This window comes from Saimiri boliviensis, chromosome 3 (assembly GCF_048565385.1).
Source record: "Saimiri boliviensis isolate mSaiBol1 chromosome 3, mSaiBol1.pri, whole genome shotgun sequence".
NCBI lineage: Eukaryota > Metazoa > Chordata > Mammalia > Primates > Cebidae > Saimiri > Saimiri boliviensis.
The window spans coordinates 6624950-6641468 of NC_133451.1; the positions used below are offsets into that span (position 1 = coordinate 6624950).

At 52.0% G+C, this 16519-nt stretch overlaps 1 protein-coding gene across 3 annotated transcripts in view; it reads left to right on the forward strand.

The window, feature by feature from the left end:
* Positions 1 to 457: 457 nt before the first annotated feature.
* The window catches only part of JAKMIP1 (janus kinase and microtubule interacting protein 1), a 174796-nt gene continuing 158734 nt past the window's right edge, over positions 458 to 16519 (forward strand). Inside the window, exon 1 of one of the 3 annotated variants that reach the window (XM_039468597.2) lies at positions 458 to 775. The gene's annotated coding sequence lies outside the window, so the exon portion shown is untranslated. Of the gene's footprint in view, positions 776 to 5467; positions 6827 to 9986; positions 16518 to 16519 lie in introns of those variants that run through there. The other 2 variants (XM_074395872.1, XM_074395874.1) reach the window with 2 other exon arrangements.

Below are 16519 nucleotides of genomic sequence, written 5' to 3' on the forward strand. Positions count from 1 at the left end.
CCTTCAGACCTCTCATCCGTACAGAGGGGGCATGGGTCTCCAGGGTCGCTCCGTCTTCCTGACCACTGACGGCCAGGACGACCCCCGGCCCGGGTTACCTGCCAGCCCCACTCTCGGTGCGAGCCCTCGAGGGCAGGGACAGCTTCCCGGGCCCCGAGTCTTAACCAGAGCCTGAAAGCCTCTCTCTGGGGCTGCTCCGACTCAGCGAGACGCCCGGGTGCCAGGCGCGGCTGGGGGCCCTCAGCGCGGTGACCCCAGCTTTGCCCCGGCCGGCCGCAGGCCCAGTGCGCACGCTCCAGCGGCTCCGCGCCCCCTCCTGCGGCGGCAAAGCGCTCCCGGCGTCTGCCCGGGGCGGGGGCGGGGCGGGGCGGGCGCCGCACCCTCCTGCCTGACTGGCGGGAAGACAGACCAATCAGAGGGGCTCCCCGGGGAGGGGCGGGGCCGTGCCGGAGCCGGGCGCCGGCTGCTGAGGGAGCCGCAGCCACCCGCGTGCCGCACGCGCCGGCCGCCTGCCCCGAGCGCGGCCGCCAGCGCCGCGGCCTCTCGACTCCCGCCTCGCCGAGCCGCGCGCGCGACTGCCATCCTCCTCAATTGCTTTTTACGATTTTTTTGTGCATGCATTCATTTTCTGTTCCGTTTTGTCCTTTTTGAGGCGGTGGCGGCGGCGACAGCGGCGTAGGCTCGCAGCGGGGAGGGGGCGGCCGGAGGATGCGGCGCGGGGCTGCGCTCGCTACGCCCGCTGCTGCTGCCCGGCTCGGGCCTGAGCGCCGAGCAGGTGGGTACAGGTGCGCCGGGGGGCGGGAGGCGCGCGCCTGCCAGAGGAACCCGTGGACCCTGCGACTGAGGGGCGGACCCGGCGGCGAGGGACGCGGCGACCGGTGCCGCCCTGCCCCATCGCCCACCTCCCTCTCCTCCGGCCGTCGTGCCCCCTCCGGATCCCCTTCCCCTCTCGCATCCCACCTCAGTGGTCCCCCACCCTTCCGCACCCATCCCCCACTCCTCCTCAGAGCCCCCCTGCAAAATCTCCCAGCCGCTGCGTCTTTTCCCCCAACACCCCGCCCGGCCCCGCCCCCAGCCCCCGTGTCTCCTTCACGCCACCCCTATTTCCACTCCTCTCCGGATTCCTCCCCCAAACCACGGAGCGGGAGGGGGGACCCACCCGGTGCCTGCGGGAGTGGCGCGGGGGGCGTGGCCGGCCGGTCCCCTCCGTGTCTTCCACAGGGTAGGTCGCGGTCCCCCAGATCTCCGCCCAGGTGGCGAGAAGATGGAGCTGGGGACCGCGCCCCGGCGGCGGCAGGGGGCCCGAGGGCGAGGCCGCCTAGCCCGCACCCCACCCCACGCACGGCACACGCCGCCGCGGCCCCTGCCACGCACATCCTCGCGCTGCTCCGCCCACGTGGGCGCCGGGGAGGAGGCTGCAAAGATGGGAAGAAAGGCTGGCACCCACCCTCCCGCCGGGCCTGCGCGCCCTGGGCGCACCGGCCTCCGGAGATGGCGCGCAAGGATTGACGCCCGTAAGTGCCAGACGCCTTGTCCAGCGCCCCGCGTCGGGGCTAGCGGCCTGGCTGACCTGCGTCAATCAGTGCGCGGCGGCCTCGCCCCCAGCCCCGCGGTCCATTGCTCCGTCCTCATTGCTGTGGGCTCCGGAGGATCCGGCGTTGGCAGCCCGGATGGAGGCTGCTTACGAGGCTGGAGCTTCATTTTGCCTTAGAAGCACCCTGCTCCCCACACATCCCAGCCCGCCCGTCTGAAGGCTGGGCCAGCCTCTGCTCTCCGCCAGCCTCTGCCCGGCTCTCTGAGCTCCAGCAATACTGTATCTAACCGCCGGCCCTCCTCCGCCGCCCGCCCCATCTGTACACACTCGCAGGCACACTGCCCTTGGCCTTTGCCCGTGCTGTGCTCTCTCCGGGAACGCCCTTCCTTCATCTGGACAGCTCCTTGTAGACCAAGGTCAGGGACATCCCCCTGCCCCTCCTGAGCTTGCCTGGGCGGTGGAGCTGTCCCAGGATACTGTTACCATCTGATGGCCTCTGCCTCCCAGAGCAGAGGAGGAGGTGGAGAGAGCAGGGGCAGCCTCAGCCCCTCTCCCAGGGCTCCACCCACAGTGAATGTTGGGCATAGCGGGGGCCATTCCCTGTAAATCGGAGCAATCCGCTGGTGCGGAGGGCGAGGCCATGGGAGGTGCTGGCCTTTCCTCTGGCTCCCTGGGCTGGTGGGAGTTGGCTCCACTAGCTGGGATGGGCAAGAAGGAGGGACACATTCGCAGATGGAGCGGGGAGGTGGGGGGTTACAATCCTTTCCTAGAAGGGCATTGCCATCCACCTCAAGACCTGTGGGCTCTGCAGAGACTGATGTTGTGGCGAAGGCTTGTGCCTTTTTGCAAGATTTTTGTTGTTCAGACGTGTACGGGTCTGTAATGCTGAACTTCTCCGCTTCAGAGTCTGGGGTAATTCTTACCTGCAGTCTTTTTACAGTTAGCAGCCCCCAAAGGATCACAGTGTGGACCCAATGAATGAGATGATTGCCATTTTCCTCCTTCACAAACCACCCATGGCTCCCACTGCTCCGACGACCTCACAAGTTCCTCATATCCTGGCTTCCCTGGGTCATCTCTCCCCTCTCCCTGCCAGGATGTCGCAGCCATACCTGCTGCCTCTGTGCTGTGTAGTCATGTTTTCACACTTGGGCTTTTCCCCATGTGCTTTTTTTTCCTCTAAAAAAAGTCCCCTCCCTTGTGTATCGGGAGAACGATTCATGATAAAGCCCAGCTCTCAGGTTCTATCATCGTGATTTTCCCAGACTCTGCTAGAAAGATTGTGTGGATCTCTCAGAACTTTTTTATATACATACGGTGCGATTATTTGCGTAGTTTTTCCTTAAGCAGATCTTGCCCACTAGAGACTGGGGACATGGGACACAGAGAGGTGGCCTGAGAGGTGGGCCCACTTTGGTGGGGGCTCTGTTGTCCTGGAGAGGTGACTACACAGACACTGTTCGTGCTGTCAGAGGGCCGTGTGCAGGGAGAGAGGGGCACAGGCTCCCCTTGGCTTGGCCAGGAAGGCTGCATGAGGAAGTGGCAGGACCGTGGCTCCACTCTCTTGGTGTGTAAGGGTGGATTGGGCTGTGGGACAAGTGGCAGAGGGAACAATTTCTAATGCATAAGCCAGCAGCGATGGCCACAGCAGGCTATGGCTCTGTTGAACTCCTCCAGGGTGGACCTTGCCTCTCTTAAGCCTCCGAACCAGACTGCCAGGGTTCCCACTCAGGCCCCGCCTCACTTAACTGTGATTGGGCAAGTGCCTCTAGGCTGGGCTTTGTAACTAAATGGGAGCCTCCCTTGGGGGGACTGAGGGTGACTGCAGTGTGCCCCAGTTCTCCTGGGTCACTCCTCTCCCCACAGTGGCAGTGGGATCGACCTGTAGGGCTTCTGAAGTTGGACTTAACTCTACCTTATCCCTTATCATGGTATGCTCTTGGGCAAGAGGGTTAACCTCTCTGAGCCTCCGTTTCCAGCATAAAAGGGGAAGTGGGATCTCTGGCTAGGTTGGTGTGGGGATCAGAGGTCTGGCCCCTGAGCAAAGGTAGCACCTTTATGAGGGTGATGATGGTGAAGAAGCCATGAGAATGTTTATTCCTTTAGCTTTGTCACAGAGCAAATTTCCACACCCATATTTGGGGTCCTTCCTTAGCTAACAATGAAACTAATGATCAGAGCAGTGGCCACTGTTGTGGGGGGCTGAGCGGTATGAGGGACAAGCCTAGGTCAGTGGAACTGTGTTGAGGACCAGCTCCCACTGTACTGACAGTGTGACATTGGGCAAGTCACACTGTGCCTCTGTGTTCACTTCCTTTTTCTGGATAAGGGGAAAGAGAGCCATATAAGGAAATGTCATCACTTCACCTCCCGCTACTTGTGCACTAGCCTTGGGTTACCTTAGCTGCATGGTACCACACAGGGTGAGGTGTATGTGAACACTGGACAGGGAGTCGAGTCTCGGGACACTGGGGGACTCAGCAGTGGGTCTCCCTGACTCTGGACCTCAGATGTCGCCCCACGGAGCACACTGACCTCTGGATTGGAAAAACGACCTTCCAACAGGGCTGGCATGAGAAATAAATCAGAAAGCCTTCTCAGTGCTTTTTTTTTTGAGACAGAGTTTCTTTCTTGTTGCCCAGGCTGGAGCGCAATGGCATGATCTTGACTCACTGTAACCTCCAACTCCTGGGTTTAAGCAATTCTCATGCCTCAGCCTCCCAGCTAGCTGGAATGACAGGCAGCCACCACCATGCCCAGCTAATTTTTTTTGTATTTTTAGTGGAGACGGGGTTTTACCATGTTGACCAGGCTGGTTTTTAACTCTTGATTTCAGGTGATTTGCCCGGCTCAGCCTCCCAAAGTGCTGGAATTATAGGCGTGAGCCACCTCGCCTGGCCCCTTCTCAGTGCTTTTAACGGAAGCACATCACTGTTATGTCTGTAGTGGCCATTGGTGTTGCTGTAAGCGGAAGCTCAGACAATGACCCCAGGGCTGGCCACTGGTGGGACCACAGCATCCTGACTCTATCCTTGGATGCCTTCAGAAAGTATTTTCTTTGTTTATGCTTTTCTGAGGCCAGGTGGACAGTGCAGGGGCTGTGGTCAGCAGGGAGGAGCAGGGACAGGGAAGGAGCCCTGGGGGCCTCATGCTGTGAAGGGCTGGGTTAGGAGCCCCTCCTGTAGAAGGCAGGAAGCAGAAGTGCTTGCAAGGAGTGGCCACCGAGGTAATTATTAGGTTGGTACAAAAATAGTCAAGGTTTTTGCCATTACTTTTGCACTAACCTGATACTGGAAAGCAGAGAAGGCCTGGGGTGAAAGCACTCAGGGGCACCTCACAGTGTGGGAGGGGCAGCTCCCCAGTAGGGAGGGATCCTCCCTCCTGCCTTTGTTATTAGTATTGGTTTTCAGAACTGCAACAAGAAGAATTATGCCTTTCATAAGTCTGCAGAGGTGAATTGACAGAAATGCCATTTTTCTTCGTTATAACAGTTAACATGTGTGAATGGCACTTAGCAAGTGCCAGGATCTATGCCAGGGGCTTTTGTAAGTAAAATTTTATTAGAATACAGCCACGCCCATTTGTGTATGTATGGTCTGTGGCTGCATTTGTGCCAAACTGGCAGAACTGAGCAGCTGGAGACATCTATGAAGCCAAAGACATTTACTCTCTGGCTTTTTCCAGGAGGAGTTTGCCTCCCACTGGTCTGTGCTGTTCCTGGTCTGACTGAACCCATTCAGTCCCAGAGGGATGCACGCACCTGCATTTCTATTTTATAGAGGGGCACCGAGACGCTCTGAAGCTCGCCACGGATCACAAAGCCAGTATGTTCCAGAGCAGGGATTTGAAGCCAAGAAGCCCACATTCTTTTTGGGGGGGAGGGGACAGGGGCATGGAGATTCCTATCTATATTAGCTTCTAATTTAATTTTACCATGTTCAGAGGATGTGGTATATGTGACATCTATTTTCAAAAATCTGCTGACAATTCCTTGATGGCCTAGCACCTGATCATTTTTCAAAATATTTTTTATCATGGTTGCTATATTAAATATATCAAAATATTTAATCACGGTTAATATATTAACCATTTTTTTTGAGATGGAATTTCGCTCTTGTTGCCCAGGCTGGAGTGCAATGGCTTGATCTTGGCTCACCACAACCCCCGCCTCCCGGGTTCAAGTGATTCTCCTGCCTCAGCCTCCCAAGTAGCTGGATTACAGGCATGCACCACCACGCCTGACTATTTTTGTATTTTCAGTAGACATGGGGTTTCTCCATGTTGGTCAGGCTGGTCTCGAACTCCCAAACTCAGGTGATCTGCCTGCCTTGGCCTCCTAAAGAGCTGGGATTACAGGCATGAGCCACCACCCTGGTCATATTAACCACTTCTAAGTATGCAGTTCAGTGGCATGAAGTACATCCACATTGTTGAGCAGCCAGTGCCACCGTTCACCTCGAGAACTCTCTATCATCCTTAACTGCAGCCCACATTCTTCACTGATGCCCTGTGCTATCTTGGGGGAGTTTTGTGCAATAAAACAAATGATAGTGGCATCATAACTTAGCAGAGAAGGCTTTGACATCAGCCTTGGGTTTGAGCACCAGCTCTGCCATTTACCACCTAATCTTGTGCCATCGGCTGCAGCCCCCTGAGCCCTCTGCAACTCAGGTTCCTCATTTGGGAAATGGGGATCACCCCAACCAGGTCCCTGCACATCCCTCAGTTGTGAGAATGAGACCAGAGAACGGAGGTGAAAGGGCTAGTCTAGCATCATCCAGTGGACAGCAGCTGCCATGCCTGGCCCCTTCGTTGGGCACCACCACCCACTTGTGTTAGGTCAGACCATTCCTCTCTGTGTGGTCTGAGGTGGCCCCTTTATCCTTTCCAGACCCTGTAAGCATCCTCAGGACCCACTGCACATCCTAAAACTTCCAACTGTCCTGGGAGGACCCGGGTACAGGCTGCCTGCTCTCCTGTGTCCCCTGTGGCTTAGAGTGGCTGAAGGACCACTTTAAGGAATGAAAGGGGTTCTGTGTGCACCAGCCAGGGACTGCCAGCGGGTGTTCATTGTGGTAGAAATACTCTTGTGCCTGCTAGGTCAGAGGGAAGCGTTGGCTCGGTGTGCTGGCCTCTGTGCTTCTCCCTTGGCTGCATTTTGAGTCAGGAGTCTGGACTGGCCCCTGGTCCCTCCTCAGGGTTGGGAGGCATCAGGGGGTGGGAGGCATCACTACCGGGTGTCCTTCCTGTGAGAACTGTGAGGGGTTGGCAGTGGAGGCAAGGAGCGAGCTGGTAAGTAGCTTTCTGCTTCTTTTTACCCTTGGGCATCTGTGTCCTGTCTTCTCCTGCTCTATCCTGTTGCATCTGGTGACTGGTCACCCTTCTCTTCGTGTTCCGACCTGGGATTGTATTGAATGAGATCATAACCTGTGTCTTCCATTGAAGCAATTCTTTTTCCCCTTTTTTTCCTTAAAAAAAAAATTGAGGTGAAATTGAATGACACTAAACTAACCATTTTAAATTATACAATTCGGTGGCATTTAGGACATTCACAGTGTTTTGCAACTATCACCTCTATCTAGTTACAAAACATTTTTGTCAATCCCGAAGAAAACCCTGTGCCCACAGGCAGTCACTCCTCAATTCCCCTCTCCACTGCCGGCTCCTGACTGCTCCGGCACTCTTTCATGTGTTCTCAGTCTCCTTGGATTTGCCTATTCTGGATATTTCATAGACATAGAACTAGATTGCATGTGGCTTTTTGTGTCTGGCTTCTTTCACTTAGCCTGATATTTTCAAGGTTCACCCGTGTTGTGGCAAGCGTCAGTGCTTCCTTCCTTTTTATGGCTGAGTAGTATTCCATGGTCTGTGTGTAACACAGTTGACCATTCATTTGTGGATGGACATTTGGATTGTTCCCACCTTCGTGGCTGGTGTTGGAAGCAGTGCTCAGGGTGTTAACATTTTCTTCCCGGGGCTTTGGCTGCCCAGGTCCTGTTCTGCAGGCTCTTCCTGTCTCTCCTTCCTGCTCCCTAATATGTTAGTTCAGTCCCTTGTGATGAGCCCTGTGCTGGGGACTCCCAGCCTTGACTTGTCCTTGAAACCTTCAGAATGGTTTGTCGGCTCCTTATTTTCCAAGCAAGAGCCTGGGAGTGCCCCGAGGCAGGAGGAATGAAGTAGGAGCCAGCCGAGTGCCCCAGAGAGGCAGCTGGCACAGTGCAGGGAGCCCTGGCCGCCTTTCTGTTGGCTGCTGGAACATCCTGGATTCTTGCTGCTCAGAGCGCTTGTGTGAGCTGCTTGCTGCCTGGAATGTTCTTCCCCTGCCCTGGCCCAGACTGTCTTCTTTTCATCTCTCCTGTCTGTATTAGTCAGGGTTCTCTAGAGGGACAGAACTAATCGGATATATGTGTCTGTGAAAGGGAGTTTATTAAGGAGAATTGACTCACCGATCACAAGGTAAAGTCCCGTGATAGGCCGTCTGCAAGTTGAGGATGAAGGAAACCAGTGGCGGACCAGTCTGAGTCCCAAAACCTCAAAAGTACGGAAGCCAACAGCACAGTCTTCAGCTTGTGGCCAAAGGCCCAAGAGGCCCTGGCAAACCACGGGTGCAGGTCCAAGAATCCAAAAGCTGAGGAACTTGGAGTCTGATGTTCGAGGACAGGAAGCATCCAGCACGGGAGAAAGATGGAGGCCGGAAGACTCGGCCAGTCTGCTCTCCCATCTTCCCCTGCCTGCTTTATTCTAGCGACGCTGGCAGCTGATGAGATGGTGCCCACCCAGATTGAGGGTGGTCTGCCTCTCGCAGCCCACTGACTCAAATGTTAATCTCCTTGGGCAACACCCTCATAGACACACCCAGGATCAATACTTTGCATCCTTCAACCCAATCAAGTTGACACTCAATATTAATCATCACAGTGTCTCAGCCTAAATTTCTCCTCCTAGTGGAGGCCTTCTCTGACAGTCCCAGATAGCGGCTGTGCCCCCGGTCCTCATCAGTACCCTGTTTGCTTTTGAGAATCATCATGATCTGAAATGATTTGATTCTCATTCCCCCTCCCCAGAAGCTAGAATCAAGCACTACGAGGGCAGGAACCCTGCCTGTGGGGCTTCCTCTCCTCTCCAATGTCAGCCCGAGCATTGGCACAGAGCAGGTGTTCAATAAATAATCACTGCTATTGACTTAATTTCCAAACTCCACCCTGCTAGTTCTGTGATCGAGAGCTCCTTCCTTCATCTTTCTGAGCTTCACTTCCGTCTTTTGTGAAATAAAGAGACTTTCCCTATCTCTTGGGGTTGGTTTTGGATGCTGACCAAAACCAGAACAGGCTCAGTGGTGTCTGCACACGGTGGGTGTTTGTCAGCCGGTGCTGCTGCTGGTGTTACTCGTGGAAGTCATGGTCATCATGATTGTGAATGAGTTTCCTAATGCCAGGTGACTCATACACTTGTCCTGACACCACCAGGGGACCTCCTGGAGCCAAGCTGTCCCATTCCAGTAGCCAACTGCTGGTAGGGGCTTTTGAGCACTGCAGTGTGGCTCCTGTGGATTGAGATGGACTGTGCGTGAAAAATACACCCTGGCCAGATGTGGGGGCTCATGCCTGTAGTCCCAGCACTTTGGGAGGCTGAGGCGGGTAGATCACCTGAGGTCAGGAGTTCGAGACCAGCCTGGCCAACAGGGCAAAACCCCATCTCTACTAAATATACAAAAATTAGCTGGGTGTCATGGCGGGTGCCTATAATCCCAGCTACTGGGGAGGCTGAGGCAGGAGAATTGCTCGAACCCGGGAGGTGGAGGTTGTAGTGAGCTGAGTGCCAGCCATTGTGCTCCAGCCTGGGTGACAAGCAAAACTCCATCGCAAAACAAAACAAAACAAAAACAAAAAAACACCCCTGGGCTTGAAAACATGAAAAAAACAGGCCGGGCACGGTGGCTCAAGCCTGTAATCCCAGCACTTTGGGAGGCAGAGGCAGGTGGATCACGAGGTCAATAGATCGAGACCATCCTGGTCAACATAGTGAAACCCCGTCTCTACTAAAAATACAAAAAAATTAGCTGGGCATGGTGGCGCGTGCCTGTAATCCCAGCTACTCAGGAGGCTGAGGCAGGAGAATCGCCTGAACCCAGGAGGCGGAGGTTGCGGTGAGCCGAGATCGCGCCATTGCACTCCAGCCTGGGTAACAAGAGTGAAACTCCGTCTCAAAAAAAAAAAAAAAAAAAAAAAGAAAAAAGAAAAAAACAGAATGTAAACAAAGAAAAAAACAGAATGTAAACAATCTTAGTAACAATTTTAATGTGAATTGCACTTTGAAATGATGCTATTTTGTATATATTGGGCTAAATGAAATGTATTATTAATTTCACCTTTTTACTTTCTAAAACGTGGCTACTAAAAATGTGAAATTACATGTGGCGTGCACAGTGTATTCCTCTGGGCCTTGCTACTGTAGCTGCAAGCGCCAGAGGGCAGGGTCCAGACTCAGGTCTGTGGGGCTTACCCCCCAGCTCTGCCTTCTATGAGGTCTGTGCCCTCAGGCACGTGATGAAATGGTTTTTGTGCTTGAGTTTCCTCCTCTGTAAACAAGAAGCTCAGCCTGATGACAAACAATGACAATGCACCTTTGAGGGCCACTTTGTGCCCTGCTAGGATCTGGGGCCCACTGAGGACAAGGGGTGGCAAGGTCTCTGCCCACAGCAGCTGATGTTCTGGGGAAGGGAAGACCCATATCCTCCAGAGTTGAAATACAGAGGCTGATTCTGGCACTAAGCCTGTGATGAGTTCCCTGGAGGGCATCAGGAGGGAGATGCAGGGGACAGTCACACTGGTGGTGGGAGCTGCGTCTCTGGTTGTGAGCCCTCGGGAAGGCTGGTAAGGAGCGCAGGGATGGAGCTGTCTGGAGCCTGAAGCAAGGTAGGCTCTCATTCACTGGCAGCCAAGCCCATGACTTTGGCCTGGCCCAGGAGTGTCAGGTCACTCTATTGCCTCTCTGCCACTCAGGCTGTAGCCTGTGTCAGCCTTCTGCAATATTCATTGCACCAAGATTTAAGAGTTTGCAAGCTCGTATTCATTTTCTGCAGTCCCTGCATCCCGCAGTGTGGGCGAAGCTGCTGTGTATCCCCGTCCCGGAACTGCTCCACACGGGCTCTGATTGCTGAGGGCGGATGAATCTCAGGATGTGGTGTAGGCTGCCTGCCCTCTTGTTTATGCTTCTGCTCTGAACCCCATCTCCACTGCTTTCTCTCAGGCCTAGGAGGGGGCTAGGAACTGAGTTCGCAACCTAGCCAGGAGCCATAAGGGAGATATGTCACATCACCCTGGGAGCTCCGGTGTCCTGGGGTATCACCCTGTCCCTGTCACTGGGTGTCCATGCTTGCTCCACGTGGAGAGATGCCTGGGGATACCTTTGTCCTGAGATTTGCAGGGGTTGGCTAAGACCGTCATCCTCATTTTCCTTGTGCACACCTGCAGCCTGGCATTGTGCTGCCTGCTGGGGTTGGGGGTGGGAGACAGGGTGTGGCCACAAATAATCAGGAATAGCCCCAGGCGATTGTGGAGGATGGCAGCAGACCTTTCTCCCCAGCTCTCTCCTTGGACCTCCACCACCTCCTTGCTGGGGAACGAGTGACTTAGCTGAGCTTTCACAGGGAGAAATGGCAGTGGTCGGTTCAACCTAGTTCTGGCTACTCCTAAGGGTGCTGTTCACCTATGCAAAGAGTGTATGATGAGCAAGTCTAGTGAGGAAAAGTGCAACATGGGACTTTGTTAATACAATTGCATTTATTGGGGATTTTTGTTGAAGTAGATTTTAGCTGCTCTTGCCACAAAAAATGTGTAACTATGTTAGATAGAGATATGTTAATCTGCTTCACTATAGTAACCATCTCATGATCTAGATGCAGCCCATAACATCATGTTGTAAATTTAGCCTGGCATTCCAGCCCCCATGGCCTGCTCCCAATTCAGTTCCCGTTATTTCCCCCCTGAACCAGAGCCCTCTCCTGAGCACTGCTCTTCAGGTGCCGCTCCCTCCATCCTTCTTGGGCCCCAGAGAGACCCACTTACTTACTCTACAAATGAGGATTGAGTGAATGGAGTCATTGGGGCTGGATTAAGATAGGCCCAGGGGCAGGGGAATGGACTAATGGACCTTCCTTTCTCCTCTGATTTTCCAGTGTGGCATGGCCTACCCTGCCTCCCTCTCCTGCCATGCCTGCTGCAGAGCCTGAGTCCAGCAACACTGTCCCTGGTTGCTCTCGACTGAGCCAGGCCTTTACACATGCTGTTCCCTTTGACAGGTCTGCCTGTTTGCCTCCCCCAGCCCCATCCATATGTGCTTAAGATCCATCATGTGCCTTCCTCCAGAAAACTCCATCTCCAGGCTGGGCCAGGCATAATCCTAGGGCTCTCACTGCCCCATGCCACCCTCTGCCCTGGCCAGTGTGTACTGCAGCTGCCAGTGACTTGTCTGACTCCCCTGCTAGACAGAGGGCTCTCTGAGGGTGGGAATGCCTTCCAATTCACACTGGGACTCTCAGAGCCTGGCCAGGGCAAGGTGCACAGTAGGTGGTTCATAGATTTTTGGCTTTTAGTCTCAGATTCCTGTAATGTCAGTGTTGGGAGGGGCCTTAGCAGGAGCACAGTATGTTCCCACTATTGCTTGCATCAGGTCCGACCTATGCTTACAAAACATCACCCTGTTCTCTGCAGAAGACACCTCTAGTGACACTCAATTGTCTGAGCCTCAGATACCATAATGCCTGGGGTGGGAATACCCCAGATTGTTGTATCAGTCCAGAGATGACATTTGTGAAGGTTCTGTAAAACTCAGTTTCCCTTTCCCTCCTCAGACTGCGATTTCGCTACCTTACGGTGCAGACTGCTTTTAGTTTAAGGCAGCAGAAAAATGTTAGAATGCTGTTTGTCAGAAACAAACCGCGTTCTTGTGTTCCCGGAAGGTCACATTTCTAATTCCATTAGCCTGGTTTTTCTCTGTCTCACAATCCATACCCTCTGAATGCACTTTGGAAGACAAACCTTCTTTCTGGATGTTGGCAGGACTGCTTTGTGAGGCCAGGGTGCTGGGTGAGTGAGCTCATTATGCCCAGCGGTAATTGGGTTTCTGCAGCAAGTCTTGGAGCCTTCCAGGCTCAGGGCTTGACATGGTTCTTTCTGCCAACCAGATATCTTATTTTAAAAGGGCCTGGATGCCCCCACATTGTGCCTAATCTATTTAAACCACTGGGCAGATGGGTGCTTTCCTGACATTGTCTATCTCTCCCAGGAAATACCACAGGCACCCAGGATAAACGGAGTCTTTGAGGGCCTGTGCATTGCAGAGTCCCTGATCTTTCAATAGGGATGGCTAAAAACAAATGCAAGACACTTAAGACCAAAGACACAAACACGTCTTGTAGCTGGATAGGATATTAGAAATTAGATATTAGAATTACTCTAGCCAGAAGATGGGGAGGGATGCTGTTGCTCCAAACCTCAAATTAATGTTAGGTGCCTCAAATTAATAAGTTGTTGTTCACTTGGAATTTCACTATTCATTTGTTCCTGGGTTGTAGCTTCCCTTCCTCATTGTTAATGAGCAGAGGGCTTTGGGGGTATGCTAAGAGGTCAAGTGGCAAGGAGGTTTGGGGTATGTTAGGTCACTCTTAGGCAGGGATGTGGGCTGAATGGTTTGGGGTGGTGTCTTATCTGTCTATTGTGGCAAGTGCTGAAAGGACCTCTGCTGATCAGAGCCTCCTGAGCAGAGGTGTCCATGAGAACAATGCCACAGCATTTGAAAACATCCACATCGTGGACTCTGTTATGAATCCTGACCATCCCTTCCCACCTTAGTCTGAAGCACTGAGCTGTCTCCACACTTCCAGTCACCACATGTCACAAAGGGGATCTCCAAAATACCATGACCTCATTCTGCCTTCTTGTAAAAAGGTGACACTGTTGGCTTCCACTCTTCCAACCCAGGAAGCTGGTGGCGGACATTTTTGCAGATGTCGTTCAGAGACTATTGGATAAATAATTGATTGGCTCTCATTTACTGGAACCAAAAAGAAAAAAAAATGACAGATTTGAAAAGTAGCCATTTAAGAAATTTAAAATTGTCAGGTAATTTTGCCATCTAAATTTAAAAGAAATACCTCTTTGAAGTCGTTGCTCCTGACTTACTTGGCAAACATGGCGCCTGATTCATGTAATACAAAATAAGGCAGTAATGGAAGAATAAAGGGTAAAAAAGACATGAGGCATATTGAAAACAAAAAGTAAAATGGAAGACATAAGTCCAACTATGTCAATACTATTAAAGGTGAACAGGTTAATTAAGCCAATCAAAAGGCAGATGCTGTCAGAGATAAAATATATGATCCAAATATATGCTGTCATAGTTCTTTCAGGCTGCTATAACAAAACACCTTAGATTGGGTAGCTTATAAACAATAGAAATTCATTTCTCACGGTTCCGGAGGCTGGGAAGTCCAAGATGAAGGCACCGGTAGAGTCAGTGTCTGGTGAGGGCCTGCCTCCCCATAGATAGCAGTTTTCTTGATGTATTTTCACATTGTAGAAGGGGTGAGTTAGCTGCCTAGCATTTTTTTTAGCAAGGGCACTAATCTCATTTATGAGGGCTCACCCTTGTGACCTAATCACTTGCCAAACACCTCACCTCCTAATGCTATTATACTGATGACTAGAAATATATGAATTCTGGGGAGGATGTAAACATTCAGATCATAGCACTATCTGTAGGAGACACACTTTAGATTCAAGGATACAAATAGATTGAAAGTGAAAGGATGAGAAAAGATACAGCATGCAAATAGCAACCATAAGAAAGCTAAGGGGCTATACTGATATTAGACAAAATGAGTTTAAAAAGAAGTTACTAGAGATAAAGAGCAACATTTTATAATGAAGTTCAATACATCAGGAATATGTAACAATTATAAACAATTACATGTTGTTAGGTGTTTGCACCTAACCAAAGAACGCCAAAATATACGAAGCAAAACTGACAGAAATGGGCTGGGTGTGTTGGCTCATGCCTGAAATCCCAGCATTTTGGGAGGCTGAGGCGGGCAGATTGCTTGAGCTCAGGAGTTTGAAACCAGCCTGGCAACATGACGAAACTGTCTCTACAAAACGATACAAAATTAGCCAGGCATGGTGTTGTGTGCCGGTAGTCCCAGCTACTTAGGAGGCTGAGGTCAGAGGATCACCTGAGCCTGGGGAGGTTGAGGCTGCAGTCAGCTGTGATTGCACCGCTGCACTCCAGCTTGGGCAACAGAGTGAGCGATTGTCTCAAACAAACCAGCAGACAAACAAAAAATATGACAGAAAGGAAGGGAGAAATAGACACTTTAACAATAATATTAATAAATTAAAATGGATATGTCAACACCCACTTTCAGTAATGGGTAGAACAACTCTACAGGGATCAACAGGGAAGCAGGGAACTTGAACAACACTGGGCTACCATTAGACCTAACGGAACCCTATAGAATACTTGACCAATGGCTTGAGAATAAATATTCTTCTTTCGTGCCCATGAAGGATAGACCATATGCTAGGCCCTAATACAGCCTCAGTAAAATTAAAAGGAAAGAAAACAAGAAACTAAAAACCAAAGCACGTTCTGTGACTACAATGCAATAAAGTGAGAAGTCAGTAGCGTCAAGCAGTGCCTGACCTGTAGCTGATACTCGGTTCTTGCCAGTCAGACACCGGAGGCCCCCACTTCTCCCTTCCTGTCTCATCCTCCATCACTCCTGCTTGCCCCTTCGCTTCCCTTTTCTAACTGACTACTTGGCTACTTCCCTGACTCTCCCCACCTCCTTTTCCAACGTCCATGCTTTTGCTCACCATCCCACTTTCCTGGAATGCCCGTTCCTCGAACTTCCCCAGCCTGTGGTGCCTCCCAGTCCGCATTCTGCCCATCTGCCTGACATGCCCCTGGCCAGCTCCAGGAAGCCTTGTCCGCTGTTCCTCCATTGCCCTCACCTCAGCTGGGAGCTTTCCCTGCTTGGGACTTGCGTAATTCTCACCACACTTTGTTCGTTCTCCTTCCTGTGGCCCCAACCAGCCACTGTGTTGGGTGTCTGGCTGTGTCCACTTTTATCTCCATTACTGAATGGAGTGCCCCTTTTCTGCCTCTTATTGTCCAGCACAATTGGGAAATGACCTCCGCACTGAGGTAATTAAAAAAAATGTCCAGTCTGAACCAGCCTCGTATTTAATTGTAGTCTATAAATATTTTTTCAGTAGTTTAGTTAGAAAACTTGGCTGTGGGCTGTTAAAGGTATTGCCTAGAACTCCTTAATGAGCCTTATCAGGAGGGTTTGTAATGAACAGATCAGAGATGTGGTTCTTAAAATGAGGTCCCAGACCAGCAGCAGCCTCACCTGGGAGCAGCTCAGAACCACATGTCCTCTGGCCCCACCCTGATCTCCTGGGACTCTGCAGCTGGGGTCTGGCTTTTAAAGAGCCCTCGGAGCAATTCTGATACATTCTCCAGTTTGAGAAGCAGGGCAGACAGGCCTGGTTCCTACTTGTATTAGTCGGGGTTCTCTAATGGGACAAAACTAATAGGATATGTATATAGAATATATATATTTGAAAGGAAGTTTATTAGGAGAATTGACTTACATGATCACAAGGTGAAGTCCCACAATAGGCCATCTGTAAGCTGAAGAGCAAGAAAGCCAGTCCGAGTCCCAAAACATCAAAAGTGGGGAAGCCCACAGTGCAGCCGTCAGTCAGCGGCCCAGGGCCTAAGAGCCCCTGGCAAACCACTGGTGTGGGTCCAACAGTTTAAAAGCTGAAGAACTTGGAGTCTAATATTCGAGGGTAGGAAGCATCCAGTACGAGAGAAAGATGGAGGCCAGAAGACTCAGCAAGTCTCTTTCCAACTTCTCCCTGCTTTATTCTAGCTGTGCTGGCGGCTGATTAGATGGTGCCCACCCAGATCAAGGGT